General features: G+C 42.0%; 1 protein-coding gene across 1 annotated transcript in view; it reads left to right on the top strand.

The window, feature by feature from the left end:
* LOC107114211 (ninein-like protein) overlaps positions 1-16,750 on the top strand; it is a gene marked incomplete at its 3' end in the record, with an annotated part of 28,544 nt that overhangs the window by 3,531 nt on the left and 8,263 nt on the right. The window lies entirely within an intron of this gene.

Raw genomic sequence — 16,750 nt, forward strand, 5'->3', positions numbered from 1 at the left:
CGTTTGCAGTACTCCCCCCCCCCCCCCGCTGTCACTGCTGACTTTCCTGACACCGGAGAAAATCTGTGTTTTGTGGAAGCTATTGTTATCACTGCTCATTTCCAGATGTCTGATCACTCCAGAGCGAAGTGAACCCTCTCACCAGGGGTTCACTTATGGTGCCAGTTTTAAACAAGCAGTGATATGCACATAGGCACTTATGTAATATAGGCGCACAGGCGCACAAATGCATTCACCCATCACACCGGTATGTGGACATGGAAGTCAATGAATGAACACTTATGAGCATGCGCAAGTGAGGATTTGTTTTTTTAAAACCCTCACACGCCCATGAGTGTCTGGAGGGCAGACCGTAGAGTGAGCACTGGGTGTCTGATCGTGTCACTACGGAATAAATAAACCTGGGTAATATTTGAGGCATGTCAACAGTGCTATAATCATGCCGTCTGACTACCACCTTGGACTTGTCTTCAAGGAAACAGACTGTAAAATACACCTCCTAATATTTCCCACACTCTTATCCATAAAACTAATTATTTAGATTGTGACCATTTGCAGGGCGAAGTTTATCTGGAAAGAATGCTGTGAGCTGTGCTGATCCCATGGGATATAGGGAGACCAACATAAACATGATTAAGCATAGAAGCTCTGAAATATGTAGTATGTTGATGGAGCATAACAGTGTCTTATGGTATTGTAAATGATAACCGTTTTATTGTGATATGAGTTCTTTTGGACTGGGCCCTACTTTATCACCTTAGTGGGTATAGAGGGGGAAAATAGTTCAAGCAGTAGGTCCAAAGAGAGAGGCATTCTGACCTTTGTATGCAGAGCTAATGTGTATAAAAGGCAAGTGCAACAACCATTCACAGTAGCAGTAATCAACAATTATACAGTAGTTCTAGTTGTGCTGCGTTAATGACACCTGTCAAGAGAGAGAATCCATGGTCCCAAATGGGAAAGGGAGGGTGAGAGAATAAAACGTTATGATATATTTCACAATGCTGCAATTCTGAATGCCCTTAAGGATTATTTTAATTTATTTATGGATTTGTTGCTGAACACAGCCCAAGTAGTTGAAAGTATTACTACAGAATCTAACTTCATGAACAGTGAGTCTGCGAGGTGTAATGGTTAGTGTTAACAGGGACTAGGAGCTGGAAGACCCAGGTTCAAATCTCTACTCTGCCTTGGCAGCTTGCTGGGTAGTCCTGGGCCAGTCATATACTCTTAACTTAGCTCACAATGTAGTGGCTGTGAAAACACAGAAAGTTGTAAGTTACTTTGGGTCATCACTGGGGAGAAAGTCAAGTATGCATGAAGTAAAAAAACCCAAACCAGTGGGCATTTAAAATTGATTCATGCGCTGGACTTCCATCTACGTCAAGATATATTATTTTAAAAAACAATTTGATTTTTAACTTCATATTAAATAATGTAGGTTTTGAGTGAGGATATTTTATAGCCAAGATGACATGCTGGTACGGTACATTGCCCAGTGCTCCTTGGAGGAAGGATAAGATAAAAATATATTTGATAAACAGTTTTTAAAAATTATAAACAAAAAAGCTGTGTATTTGAGAACATTTGCTGTCTTTTCTTAATTGTGCTCAGTGTGCTTGGAGCTGACTCTCCACGGGGCTAGGGATGGCTGGGGCCTCCTTCCCTCCAGCTCACGTGCAGCTTCGGGGTCGGGGAGGGGGGTCCTCTCCCATGGCCCCCTCCATTCCTTGTGTGTCCCATACATGGAGCGAGGACCCAGGGAGCAGCGGCCAGTTCCCCCCTCACACCACCGCTGCCCCGGCCATTCACCTCTCCTCCCCGACCGCTCAAGCTGGTTCCGCCTCATATGCTGGATTCGTTGCCTGCCTCGCGCTGTTTACAATGGCTGCGAGTCAGAGTGGGGCAGGGGGGGAAGAGGATGGAAAAGCTGCCGGGGGGGGGGACTGCCGAGGTGGAGGAGAGGGCTGCCCACAGCAGCAGTGGTTTGGCCATGGTGCTCGGGGGGGGGAGGCGACTGCTGCGGGACAGAGCACACTCCCAGGCCCTCTTTCTAGAGTTTGTTACATTTCTTTCTGCAACGGGCCTTATTACTACTCTCCCTAATATTTAAAAGTCAAATGGTGGTGGCACTTCTCTAGAACATTCCATACGCTCCGGAATTGGTTGGCGCCCTGGTGTGTCACTCAGAATCTGTCCCTATCCACTTGCTGCATTGCTTGAGTCTGGCCTCCAACATTCTAAACAGTTTGCTGTTCCTCTCCCCCCCATAGCCAGTCAGAACCAGGGGTCATTTCGTAGAAAAAGAGCTAGGGGGACTCATTAGCATAACTCATTAGCATATGCCACACTTCCTGACATCACCGGAAGTGGTCCTCCCCACAGCCGGCGGCGACCTCCAGCGGGCACCAGCAGGGAGCTCCAGGCCACGCCCTCCCGCACCCCACCCGGGGGGATGGCGTCCCCCCGCGTCCCCCCCCAAATGACCCCTGGTCAGAAGGGAGAAATACCATTGAATCCATAGTGTGACAGGATTTGAGACAGGAAGTTGCTTACAAACATAATCCATTCATACCAGAGGAGATGGGCTAGGTGCTTTGCCCTTCTGTCTGCCTCCTGGTAAACAATAGGCAGCATCTTAGCCATTAGTTGTGAAACCTTGAGGCCAGAGGCAGTGAATGTCCAGCTTTTTGTTCCACAGAGGCAGGGCTATTTTTGGGCAGGAACGCACAGGAACGGAGTTCCGGCTGGCTCCCAAGTTGGCCACGCCCAGCAGGAACTCATTAGTATAATAGGCCACACCCAACAACAGAAACTTATTAGGATTGGCTACATTAGGGGTGTGTGGCCTAACACGCAACCTCCATCTTCACCGGGTTTAGTTTCAGCTGACTCAACCTGAGCCAACCAGCCACGGCTTGCAATTCCCGGTAAAGGTCTTCTGGGCTGGAGTCCGACTGGCTGCCCAACATCAGATAGAGCTGGGTGTCATCTGCATATTGATGACACCCAAGCCCAAACCTCCGGGCAATCTGGGCAAGGGGGCGCATACAGATGTTAAATAACATATTAACATAGGAGTAAATATTTATTTATTTATTTATTTATTTGGTTCAGTTTCTATCCTGACCTTCCTGCGAATGGACTCATAGCGGGTTACAAACATTAATTATAGAACAATATAAACCAGGCATTAAAGCTGTAAAAAATTAATGCTTGAGACGATGGTGTTCAAACTACTTCAGACCATTTCCATAGTGTCCTGATATTAATCAATTAAGCAGAAAAGGCTAAATCTCCTAAGGGATTCCAGATGGTAGATACCCTAACCTTGACTAAACCAAGGCAGATTGTTGTTCTGAGTCCTCAAAAACTGAAGACCATAATCGATGACAACAAATGGTAACAGGATGGTAACACGAGGACTCAGATTATATTTGATGTCCCCTGCCTCACCCAAAAGCCTGGTGGAAGAGCTCTGTCTTACAGGCCCTGCAGAAATAAATAACAGTTGTAAAGCTATCTGAAAAGACAAACATCTTAAGTTGTTGACAGCTGTTCAAAGAAGAGAGTTCCTGGGTGAACAGTTCCAAAGGGAGGGAGCTACCATTGAACAAGCTGTTTATGCTGTTTGGCCCTGCCTTTTATGCTGTTTGGCCCTGCCTGAAACCATTAATAAGAAAAAGCTGAGAATTACCGAAGGCTGTCTGTCTTGGAGATACCTGGTGCTAGACAGTCCTTCTGTAATCACTCAAAGTATCGGATATATTCAAAATCAAGTGGTGCTCCAGACTAATGAAAAGGCAGTAAGTGATGCACACCCTTCTGGGTGGGAAATGAGCCTTTCCATATCAGCTGTCCCCAGCTTGTGTCTGTTTCCCCACCTCTGACTCAAAATCCTACCAACTAAAAATAATGTTTATAGAAACCACATTGTAGATCCAGAGAGAGCTGAGCCCAACCCTGAAGTTTCCCATAACCAGTGGGTGGCCATAGTCAATGGTCTTACTTTTTGGAATGTAACTTTTGTAAATTTTTAATCACATGTATTATGTTACATGATGCGCCAATGCAACAATTCAATTTTTTTCCCTTATGGATTGTTATACCTTTGTACCTTTTTTAAAATCATACCTGAAATGTGCCTGAATATTCTCAGGCCTGAAGAAAAACAAGCTAGAGAAAGGTCTGAGAGGCAGCTTCCTCGTGTTAGATTTTAAAAATAGACCAAGGGTGAGAAGCCAGTGGTATAGGGAGGAGGAGCTTGGTTGGGTCAGGGAATGGGCCTTTGGCAGACAGGACTTACTTTTACAATCTGTACTGTTGTTATAGGGACTACTATGTCTATTTTAATATGTGTTTTAAGTTTCCCCCTCCAGCATTTTTTGGTAGAAAGGAATTGCCAAGTGCATCCTCATAAAGAAGTTTGCCTTTGAAAAAATTAGAATTCAGATGTCTTAAACTATTTCTGGAAACTGTCCACTTCTCTCCCTCAGAGGCAAGATTTTCCCTCAGTTTTTCTTTCCCTTTACTGACTGAGCCACCCTAGTAATGTTTTCTTCTTTGCTGAAGTACTCCGGCTGTCCGACCCTGTCACAGTATGAGATTTTGGCTGTTGGCTCAGCCCAGGAACCTGAGGGAAGGATCAGGAGCCTGCTTTAACTTAACTTAAATGGCACTTGAGGCATTTTGAAATTCAAAAATAACAAAATATTTTATTTAACGTATAGGGGAAAGGTCAGGTGAAATCAGGGGCCGAAATTTCTGAGGTAAAACCAGTCCATGCACAGACTTTAGTTCTTATGTTTCAGGCCAATGAGAGTTTCTTAAGCTTTTCACAGTGACTTAAATCTTGATGTTGAGAGGCTTTTGTTCCAGTGTTTCCCCCAAACACTCCAGTACACTTTCTTTGAGTATTCTCTGACTCCTTCCAGAAGGCTGGTACACTCTTTTCAGTACCCAAACCCCTTCTCTTGAAACACCAGTACTTGAGTTTTTAACTGTCTCTTAAGGTCTCTAAAGGCAGTTTTTAACCAAACCAGGGATCTCTGCACTCTTCAGAGCTAACTGTCTTTTTGACTGGGTAGGGAAATACTCCTCTCTCTAGAAGATCTATCCCCTTTCCTTCCCCGAATGGGGGTCTCCATCTAACTACCCACTTGTCCTTGTTGACTTTTCCCAGTTTTCCTGTCTGTGTTCTCTCAGTCACGGCTGAATTCCAAAACTGTCAGTTCTCAGCTAGGGCTAAAATCAGACCAAATCCTCCTCAGCATCCAGTTCAGAAGTCTTTCTCTGCTCAACTGATCCTAACCAATCAGATCTCTTGGAGCAGTCAGTCACTCAAGGCTCTCTGGCTCTGCGAAGAATGAATCCTTCACAGTCCTTTATCTGTTTACAGAACTATTCTAAGCTTTTAAAAGTTGAGTCCATCACAGAAGTCTACATGGGCTTTCTAAAGTACTTTTTTTTTAAGTGCTTCATTCATACCCCACTTTTCTTTCCAATGGGGATCTAAAGTGGTCTACAACATTCTCCTCCATTTCACCCTCAAGACAATGACCTTGTGAGGTAGGTTAGGCTGAGAGTGTGATTGACTCCAGGTTACCCAGTGAGCTTCCATGGCAGAGTTTGGATTTGAGCCTAGATTTCCTAGATCCTAGTCCAACATTCTAACCACTACACCATGCTGGCTCACCACCTGCAAGCTGCAATCTTGAGAGCACTTTCTTGAGAGTAAGCCCCACTGAAGAAAATTGAATTTATTTCTTTTTTTAAAAATTATTTATTGTTTTTCAATATAAAATATATAGAATTTCTACATCTAATAGTTTTCCAGCTTTACGGGTCCGTTATTTACATTTTTCTTCTATCCATTTATACACTTTCAACCATCTTTTTTGATAAATCTTTTCATCCTTTCCCTGTAATATTGTATTCAGTTTATCCATCTCTGCCACTTTTAACAATTTTTTAACAATTTCTTCTCTTAGAGGTAATTTCTGTAATTTCCAGTATTTAGCTACTAATATTCTGGCTGAAGTAAGGATATAAGTCAATAGGTCTATATCATTTTGTTTTATACCATTCGGAATTATATTCAATAGATAGATTTCTGGTAGTAGTTCTAACTCAATATTCATTATATCTAAAATTAATTTTTAATCATTTGCCAAAATTTGTATATTTTCCCACACCTCCACCACATGTGAAAAAGTGTTCCTATATTGGTTTTACTTTTCCAACAATTTCTTGAAACCGATTTATAGCATTTGGCTATTTTATCAGATGCCCGATACCATCTGTGGAATATTTTAATAAATATTTTCTTTAAAGGAAGTTGCTCTCATTGATTTCATTGTCTTCCATATTTTAGACATTAAAACTGCTAGACCTGCTCATGTGCTTGGTTTTGGTGTCTTTCATCTATTTTAATACTTGGATTGTTTAAAAAAAATAAACTCAAGCCACTTTGAAAATTACATGGTGACAGCGGGCCATAAATAGCATAAATAAATATAAAGTGCAGTTGAGAGACTGAGATCACTTGAGAGCAGGTTGCAGTGCTCTGGCCATGTAGAAAGGAAAGATGCCAAGCATGTGTTTAAAAAGTAGAATACAGAAGAGGGCAAACTGTAGTTTAAGAAGTCAGATAGGATTGGGAGCAGGCAAAGCCCAATGAACTGGGGTGTAATCAAAGAGCTTACATAGTACTGGAAAGGCTGGTGGAAAACAACAGGAAAGGCTGATTTGGTCACTAGGGGATGAAACCTAAGAAGAGAAGATCCTCTTAGTCTCTGCTGAAAGGGCATACAACTGTGAAAGCCTCTTCTACCTTTTCCCCATCTCCCAATTCATCTTGTACCAACTTGCGTGTACTTTGTTGGCTTCCTTGTTTTGGAGTGGCATAAATCTTGGGGTTGCTTTGTTGCCATACAGCCACTTCAGAATAAAAATAAGGCAATTTGGCTAACAGCTTCATCATATGTTGCATTCATTGCACGCACCTGTATCATTCTTGCTAAATAAGCAGTTTTTAATACTTCCCAAAATATTTGATATAGTACATTCTCCATGGAAGTCCCAACTGATCATGATTCCCTTCAACATGTACATGCACTGGGAGATTACTGTCATCGAGTTGTACTGTGGGAACTGGCCTTGGCGAGTGTTATTTTCTGAAAGAGGGTACGCAATCTAGTATGCCAGCCTTCTGTCATTGGGTGTCTTGATCTTGCTGGCTCAAGCATGTCAAAATCTCATTGAACCAGGTACTTGGAGAGGTGGGACATCAGTTTTCCAATAAGTAAATACTGGATTGATGCACATCTGCAAAGGAAATTCTGGTCTCTGTGCTGCTGGAAATACCGGAGGTGCCATCATCAAAGAACACTTGAAATTCACTGCCACAGGAAGTGGTGGCATGGACGGCTTCAAAAGGGAATTAGATAAGCATATGGAGCAGAGGTCCATCAGTGGCTATTAGCCACAAGGTATAGATAGGGACTCTGGGGCAAATGATGCTCTGTCTTCTTGGTGCTTGGGGGGGGGTCAACAGTGGGAGGGCTTCTAATGTCCTGGCCCCACTGGTGGACCTCCTGATGGCACTGGTATTTCTGGCCACTGTGTGATACAGAGTGTTGGATTGGATGGGCCTTTGGCCTGATCCAACATTGGCATCTCTTATGTTCTTAAAGAAGGAACAGTATAGTCCTGTGTCTTCATGGCTCTGTTGCATCTTTGTTCGTGTTTGTGGGGTGTGTGTGTGTGTTGCAGTCTCAGAGTGCCCAGGCAGTATGCTAAATGTGCACTAATATTTGAAGGGGGGGGAATGATGTGTGTGTGTGTTTTTAAACAACCTTAAAGGGTCTCAATAGTTAAACTTCCCAACCTTTAGGATGAACACTGAATTGTCTTGCTAGATGGAGGGGGCATACCAATAATTACTTGGATTTCTTGTAATGTTGGTTTTGCTGTTTCCTGCTAAAAGATGACTTGCAGATGGTCAAATGTTCCTGGCTGTCCTGATTTTAAGAAGATAAGCCATTAGCTCTCAGGTTGCTAGGCGATAAACATTAGGGTTCATTACCATACATCATGCCGTATTTACTCAAAAGAGAGAAGACCCTAAATTTAAGATGACCCCCATTAAAAATATTATACACTCAAAAACGTATTGAAGATAATTGTAACTTGTATGCAAATATAAGACCTGGGGGGGAAATCAGTCTTGCATTTTAATAAATACTGTATCTACCATCCCATGCACTTTTCAGTTGTTTTTCACACTGCATATATAGTTTCTATAAACTTCTTTGTATGTAAATAGTAACTAATTTTGTGCAGTTTTATTGGTTAACGCTTTGTTTGTCCTGCTGGTGGTACTAATACTTTGTTGTTTTCCTAACCCAATTAACTTCTGGCGAGAGTGAGAGTTCACCACAAGAGCAGGTGGCTGCATGCTTGGCTGCTGGAGGACACTATGACAGCAGCTGCTGTAGAACTTTGCATATAAATAGTGCAATTGTGCTAAATGCAGGATCTGTGACTTTTTAATAACTTACATAAGGCACCCGAAAACATTCTTTGTCTTTAAGATGGGAAGAAAGCTTTTGGATGCTTTGTGGTCAGGATAATATTGCACGAACCATTGTCAGAAATAAATGAATTTTTTGTTATACAAAACTTGAAGCCAAGGACAACTGTCCTTGGTCAGGTCAGTGATCTATCCACCCTGGTCCTGTGTATCAGACAGAGGTTGAACTGAGACGTTTTCAGAGACGCTTGATAGTATGGATACTACTAGCATACTTTCTCTTCTGTTTACTCCAAAGCAAGGGCTTACTAGACGTTTTTTGCAGGGGGCCCTCAAGTCACAGCTGACTTATGGAGACCCCTGGTCAGGTTTTCAAGGCAAGAGACATTCAGAAGTGGTTTGCCATTGCCTACCACTGCCTTGTGATCCTGGTATTCCTTGGTGGTCTTCCATCCAAATACTGACCAAGCCAGCCCTGCTTAGCTTCCAAGATCTGTAGCTGTCTTTGGAGATTTTAGTGTGTCTTCTCTCTAGAATGTCTTCAAAAAATGCTAAGTCTGTAGTTCAAATGTGTGAAAACCTTGCTCACAACTTAGAACTTGGTTTAGTGCTTACATGGGTTCGTAGATGGGGCTGCTTGCGGGCAGGGCTTTCCACGCCAGCCAGCTTGGCAGTGGATTGGGCTCCCCGAAAGTGGGGAAACCCTGCCCCAATCGGGGGATGGCAACCCTATGTACAACATACAAGCAAAGAACATGATGAAGGAGTAAGGAACACTTCAAAATAATGTAGCCACTTACATGTCTAATTTGCTGCTTCAGCTGGCAAGCTGGCACATCTACCTACAAGTAAATGCATTTGCCAAAAAAAAGTCCTCTAGTGTATCTTATTGACCAGCAAACAATATATGGCCGAACCTTGCAGAAAAGATAGGAGGAAAGTTAGTATTCCTTTTAGCTAGGGCTCTACTTTCATAAAGTATTTTATCAGTGAAAGTAATCGATAAATGAGTTGTTCCTTCTATGCTCTGTTAACTATCTAGGGGGGAAACCTTATGCCAAAATTATTTTAGAGCAGGAGAGGGGAAATAGTATGTGGTCAGCCATTAGGATTGCCAGCTCTGAGTTGGGAAATACCTGGAGATTTTGGGGGTGGAGGCTGAGGAGACTGGGTTTGGGGAGGGGCTTCAATGAACTATAATACTATAGAGTCCACCTTTCACAGCGGCCATTTTCTCCTGGTGAACTGATCCCCATCACCTGGATATCAGATATCATAGTGGGAGATCTCTAGCCACTACCTGGAGGTTAACAACCCTATCAGCCATGCGTATGCTTCAGGTTTGATCCTCAGAATATCTTGTAAAAGAAATCTCCTGTGTAGCAGGGACTTGAAATCACCTTTGCCTGATAGTATACAATTTTGCTGCCCGTTGAGGTTGGTACTACTGAGCAAAACCAATGGTTGCTGTGAGTATGAGGGACCTCATTTATGCTTTCTGGTATTTTTGGCCACTGTGTGATACAGAGTGTTGGACTGGATGGGCCATTGGCCTGATCCAACATTGGCTTCTCTTTTGTTCTGATGTTTCTTGAGCTTCAGAAAAGAAAAGTGGTAGGGAACTGGTTTTTTTAGAAAAGAAAAATGTCCATGAAGATGAGCTATAGCCAAGAAGGTACGTTATTCACCTCCAGATTATTTTCTGAGCTTTGGCCCCAATTCCCTCTGCCTCGTTCTCTCTGCCCCTTGGGACCTCTGTCTACTGTCCCATTTTTTCCAATGCAACCATGTTACGGAAACAAGGCCTCAGGCTTTTTTTTATTAAATGTTTTTATTTTTTCTTATACCAATATTACAAATCAAAAAACATATAACAGTCAAACAAACAACAAGGCTTGATCTTACTATATTGGATATACAACAATAATAAGAAATTAATATATCATTATTTTATCATAATTTTGTGGCAACAAATAGTTCAATTGACTATGTGTTGTAACATATGTAAAAAATGTAAACCTCTTTTCAATAAAGTTGTTATCTTTTAACATTCCTTGAGCTACTTTCAATTGAGTAGAAATTTTGTCAGCCATTATTACATCCCACATTTTTACATACCACTGAGACACATCTGGAACTCTATGTGTATTCCTTTTTTGGGCTAAAAGAGACTTGGCAGCAAATAGCATCAATATCAGCACTTCCCTCTGCTGTTTAGTCAAGTTAATATTAGGCCCCCAGGCCGGCTTTCTTCGTTCCATCTTAAAGGACACGACATCCAACCCTTGGTTGTCCCTTCTTGCTGGTAAACTCAGGACATTGGGAGTGCCGATGTCCTCACCTAACGAAGAGCTGATGCCCTCTCAGCTTGAGGAAACCTTGAAGAAACTTAAACAGTTGGATTGGGCCAGCACCGTGGCCAGGGCAAGACGCACCTGCTCTCCGTTGGCTTTGGGGTTGTCCCCTCCAGAGAGATTTCCTGACTTTTATTCAACGTTATCAATTCCATCTCACCGCCGCGCCTTTATGCTGGCCCGCTTAAATGTATTTCCAACAATGGTAACTCTGGGAAGATTTGGAGGCCTTTCTTACTCAGATCGCCTTTGTCTGTGCAATTCTGGCGAAATTGAAACCTTAGATCACCTGATATTTCGCTGTCCCCACTGGACTCAAGTTAGAGGCACTTATATCTCTCCTATTCTCACGAAGATGAATCTTCCCGCGCAACCTTGGGTGCTCTCAGTACTGTTATCTGACTCAAATGCCGATGGACTGATAACAGCTAACGTGGCGCGGTTCTTGGCTAAGGTGGCTGCTCTCAAGAAGCATTGAAAAGTCCAGCACTTCTGAAAACTTCGACACCGATTTTTAATCTTCGGATGATTTTAGTTAGTTGGCTCCGCCCCAAGTGTAGTTAGGTAATTTTTAATCTCTGGGCTCAGCCTGGGTTTTATGTGACTGTTATTATGTACCTTGACATATTTATGTCTATTTTATGTACCTATTTTACCCCCCTTTGGTATCCTCTTGGTCAAGACTTCGGTCATAAAGACCTGTAATAAATTGAATTGAATATTAGGCCAATAATTCAACATCAGTGATTCAAAAGAGTGACTAAGGTTAATAGATGTAATTTTATAAATTTCACTCAAAATTTTATTTGTTTACTTTTCTGCAGGACCACCAACAATGTTTGAAGTCACCCTTTAAATCGCAGCCCTTCCAACAAAGTGGAGTTGCTTTAAATTTGCATTTATATAAACGGTCCAGTGTTAAATACCACCTAGAGTAGATTTTAAAAGTTTGAAGTCGTACTAAGACATTGTTGGTGCTAAATGCAACCGAAGGCCTTGGCATTTTTAATTGCTCTTTCCATACGGTGAGCCGAAAGGAAATAATCGGCCCGCTGTTGAAAATGATCCTGGGAAGATCAAACAAAATGGAATTAGTATACCTGTTGTTGGATAGGAATCATCATACAACAAGACGGGTGGCTAGGTTCTGCGCCTGGATATATAAGGAACACAAAAAGCGAGGTAAATAGACCATATCTCTACCTTTTAACAAAACTTGTTTTAAACTGGCTTTTTAAATGGTTTAAAGGGTTTGAACAGTAATTCTACTTATTTTCCTTTATATTTTAAAAAACTTTTAAGCTTTTATGTGTTTACGAGGTGTTTTTTTTCTTTTTTCTTTTCTGGTTCATACCAGCTAGGATACCATCGGGAATTTTTCTATATTGTCTTTCAAATTGATATGTACTGGTTCATGACTATAATAAATTGACTGACTGACTGGCCTCAGCCTAGGAGAGTCCTTGCATAGCATGCAGGTAGCTTTGTTGGAGAAGGGGTCCCTGCTTCCCCATGCACTGTCATTCAGTTTTATTGGACAGTAGGTATGCTGACAGTGGCTTATCTCCATATGCCCGTCCATGGGCCTCTGCTTCCAGGCCTGTTAACCATGCCAGTCCTCCTCTCCTCAGTACAAGGCATATTGGTTGCTTGCTATACAAGAGGATCTGAGATGGTGACTGGTGTAACAGTTACTAATATCACTAAGACAATACTGTCATAAACACTGATGACCCCCCCATAAATCAGGAGACAGACGTATTTGTGACACTTCTTTTTTAATGCAAGTTTATAAGTTTATTCTCTTTCCAAAAAATCCAGTCATGCTTCATCTGCCAATGCCAGGAGAAGCTGGACACACAGACGATATCTAATTGGGAGGACAGAACTACTTATCTTATTGTTCTTTTGACTCAACGGTCTTGAACAGATATTGGGATAGAACTAGAAGTAGTGGGTCGGGTTGGTTTGTACAGTTTTGAAAGGGGCTATTTCTCAGAGGTAGAGTGATTTCTTTTTCCTATTTTTAGAGCCTATCTTTTTTGCTGAAACTCATGGAAGATTACAAAATAAAAAAACACTACAATAAAAACTCCATAAGACATAAAAATAAAGCATATGTTTTGTGTTCAGAAGGTTCCAGATTCAGTCCATAGCATTTCTAACTAGGGATTCTCCAGTAGCTGAAGTTGCAAAAGATATTTCTTTGCTTGAGATCTTGAGAAGCTGTTGCTAAGCTCAGAGGTCTGACACCAGGATAAGGCAGTTTCATGAGCTCAATATGAAAAACCCTTTAGAAACCGTTAATGTTATTGTTTAAATGACAGGACAACTGATGCAGGTTAAACTTTAGGGAAAGCTTAACTGCAGGTGGGCCTTAACATTAGCTAAAGCTGTCTCTGGAGATTTTAGTGTGTCTTCTCTCTAGAATAGCTGTCTTTGGAGATTTTAGTGTGTCTTCTCTCTAGAATGTCTTCAAAAAATGCTAAGTCTGTAGTTCAAATGTGTGAAAACCTTGCTCACAACTTAGAACTTGGTTTAGTGCTTACATGGGTTGTTTGCTTTTTTCATAACTCTTCAGGGGGGAAAGCTTTGGGTTACTGAGACTCTAAGGATTGTCTGGTACACATTTTTGGCATAGACATGCACCCTGTTGGTTAGCTTAAAGGCAGAATTAATCCTCATCTTCTTAAATTAGTGCCAGCTGTTGTATAGACAGGAATACTTGCGGGAAGGAAATTCTTGACTATACCAAACTAAAATATGCCTTGGCTGTACTTCAAGGAGTTCACTGACTGTGGAAAGATTCTGATTTCCATTTTGTAACTAGCTTTTCCAGTTACCTTTCTGAACAGTAATAGCCACATCATGCCTAACTTCTTAGAAAACCTTTTTAAAAAAAAAATAGGTAGCCATGTATACAGCAAAACCTAGAACCACAAGCTATGGAATAACTTTAATTGCAGATTTTTCATGATTTCTATTTTAAAACAACTAGGAAGCTTGTTGGGTAAAATGAGGGAGAGCGGAGGGGAGGTGAAATAACATTCCCAAACTTGGAAAAATTTGCTCTTTATCTACATTCCACATTTGTGCCTCACCGTGAAACAGGAACATGCAGGGCAATTGAAACAAGCACCTAAAACAACATAAATAGAAGAGAATCAGCAAACCTTTAAAGTGTGGGAGTAATTTGGAGTGGCGGATGAGATGCCCGTTGCTTTTGGAGGCTGAAAAGGAAAGAATGGTGGGGAGTTAAGTTTGTTTATATAAATGATGAAATTATTGTTTTACTTCTCCATACCCCCCTTTTGTCTTATTTGTAACTTTTTTCATGTCCTCAAGGTATTAATGTAAATTCAGGATGACTTCTTAAAATGTTACCTTTGTATCTAGTCAATAATATTTTTTTTGGTTCATGTGCTGCAAGTGGCTTTATTTCAAGGGGAAAGAGGAAGAACTGATGAAAAAGTGTATAGATTCTAGAAATTTCACTCATAACGAGATAAAGTATTGTTCCATACCATGTTTATTGTGGTTGGACTAAATTTCTTCTTGCTTATTTTATCTATTTTAAAACTGCCAGCAGTGTGCTTTCTCTATTAGATGAGGGCAGAAGATGGACTGAAATCCATCAGCAGTAGGGTATTAAGTAATTTCTGGGAAGGAAGTCTTGCAAGACAGAGGTGGGCTGACCTCAGTGGTGTGCTTTTTAAAGGGCTGGTTTCTCTCTTAGGGTGCAGTCTAACTTGCGTGCAAGTAAATATACATCTTGTGCTTATTTTTGGCAGCACACTATTGAAAAGCACCCACGGCTACTTTTCTCTGATAATCAGGATTGGGTTCTGTAGCCATTTGTTTATGCTTGTAATGCAGAACCCCTATCTTTGTCATGTCTGAAACTGCCCTTGGTTAGGGTTGGGAAGGCTCAGAGCATTATAGCTTCTAGAACGAAGCACACTAAACGCTAAATGTCAAACTGCAGAAATGTTGTTTGAAAGGTTCATAAAGGAAAAAAAGGTGGTGGAACAAAAAGGAAAATTGGACTGAGCTACCATTCCTGTGATCTGAAATGGGCAGTGGGAGCCTGATTCTTTCCTCCCAGGGGCATCAAAGAGGAATTTCAGACAGACGATATAATCCGGAAGAGGAACGGTTCACAAACGGTTTCTCGTCTGTCATTTCAGACAGAACCGTTAAAGCACACTAAACGTTAAATGTCAAACTGTAGAAATGTTGTTTGAAAGATTCATAAAGGGAAAAAAGGTGGTGGAACAAAAAGGAAGATTGGATTGTGCTACCATTCCTGTGATCTGAAATGGGCAGCGGGAGCCTGATTCTTTCCTCCCAGGGGCAACACTGTCTTCTAAGGAAGACCAGCCTGGCCCACACTAGTGGCCAGAGAAAGAGTAGCCGCAGGAAGCTTGCTCTTGGCAGAAGAAAGAGTCCTCCATTTAAGTGCCAGGTGCCCCTATAGCTGCAGTCCCTGCACAAGGGCAGTCTGGCTTCTGCCACAGGTCAGGAGGACTCCTTGACAGGATGAATTTTAAAAATTTGATTGTGTAATAATCCATCTTGAGGATTGTATGATTGAAAGGCAGACCATGGATCTTTAAAATACATAACACAGAAGATTTTATTTTTCCCCATTCCCCTGTTCATGAAAAATTAACTGATGTAAACATTAGTGTTGAAAAGGTGTGTGTGTGTGGGGGGTCCCCTTAGCTGACACCAGGCCACTGTTTTTCTAAAACTTTGCAAATACTTGGTTTTTAGTGTTGCGCTTGCAAACTCTTGTCCTGAAGACTGCCAATGGGCAGCTCCAGGGAAGAGACAATGTGCTATCCAGAAAACATTGAAACAGAATTAATAAGAGCTCAAGGCAGTACTAGATGTGCAAAAGGCAACATCTGTGACTCTTTGTGCCTATGCTAATGTTGAGGTGGGAGGGCTGTTTGCACAATTTTTTTTTTTTGGGGGGGGAAAAACATGTTTAACCCCTGAGCCAGTGAGCAAGGCCTTTGGATCCATATTTAGGGGACAGTGGGGAAAGGATGAAGCGTGCTGCCTTCCATTCAAGGACTAGTGTGGGAGCGACAGGGGAAGAGAGGCTTTTGATTTTAATATTTTTGTTGTTCAGTCGCACAGTCGAGTCCAACTCTTTGCGACCCCATGGACCAGTTCACACCAGGTCTTCCTATCTTCTGCCGTCCTCTGAAAGGATTCCAGGAGCACTCCCAGGCTCCTAACCACCGGCGCAGACACCAATGGTACCCCATCGAAGGCCGGGAGCGAAGTGCCAGGTGCCCCTATATCTGCAGTCCCTGCACAAGGGCGGTCTGGCTTCTGCCACAGGTCAGGACTCCTTAACAGGATGAATTTTAAAATTTGATTGTGTAATCCATCTTGAGGATTGTATGATTGAAAGGCAGGCCATGGATCTTTAAAATACATAACACAGAAGATTTTATTTTTTCCCATTCCCCTGTTCATGAAAAATTAACTGATGTAACCATTAGTGACATTAGTGTTGAAAAGGTGTGTGTGTGTGGGGGGTCCCCTTAGCTGACACCAGGCCACTGTTTTTCTAAAACTTTGCAAATACTTGGTTTTTTGTGCTGAGCTTGCAAACTCTTGTCCTGAAGACTGCCAATGGGCAGCTCCAGGGGAGAGACAGTGTGCTATCCAGAAAACATTGAAGCAGAATTAATAAGAGTACTAGATGTGCAAAAGGTAACATCTGTGACTCTTTGTGCCTATGCTAATGTTAGGCGGGAGGGCTGTTTGCATAATTTTTTTTTTGGGGGGAATACATGCTTAACCCCTGAGCCAGTGAGAGAGGCCTTTGGATCCATTTTTAGGG

The sequence above is a fragment of the Gekko japonicus genome, unplaced genomic scaffold (genome assembly GCF_001447785.1).
Source record: "Gekko japonicus isolate JY-2015 unplaced genomic scaffold, Gekko_japonicus_V1.1 scaffold3282, whole genome shotgun sequence".
NCBI classification, from domain to species: Eukaryota; Metazoa; Chordata; class Lepidosauria; order Squamata; family Gekkonidae; genus Gekko; species Gekko japonicus.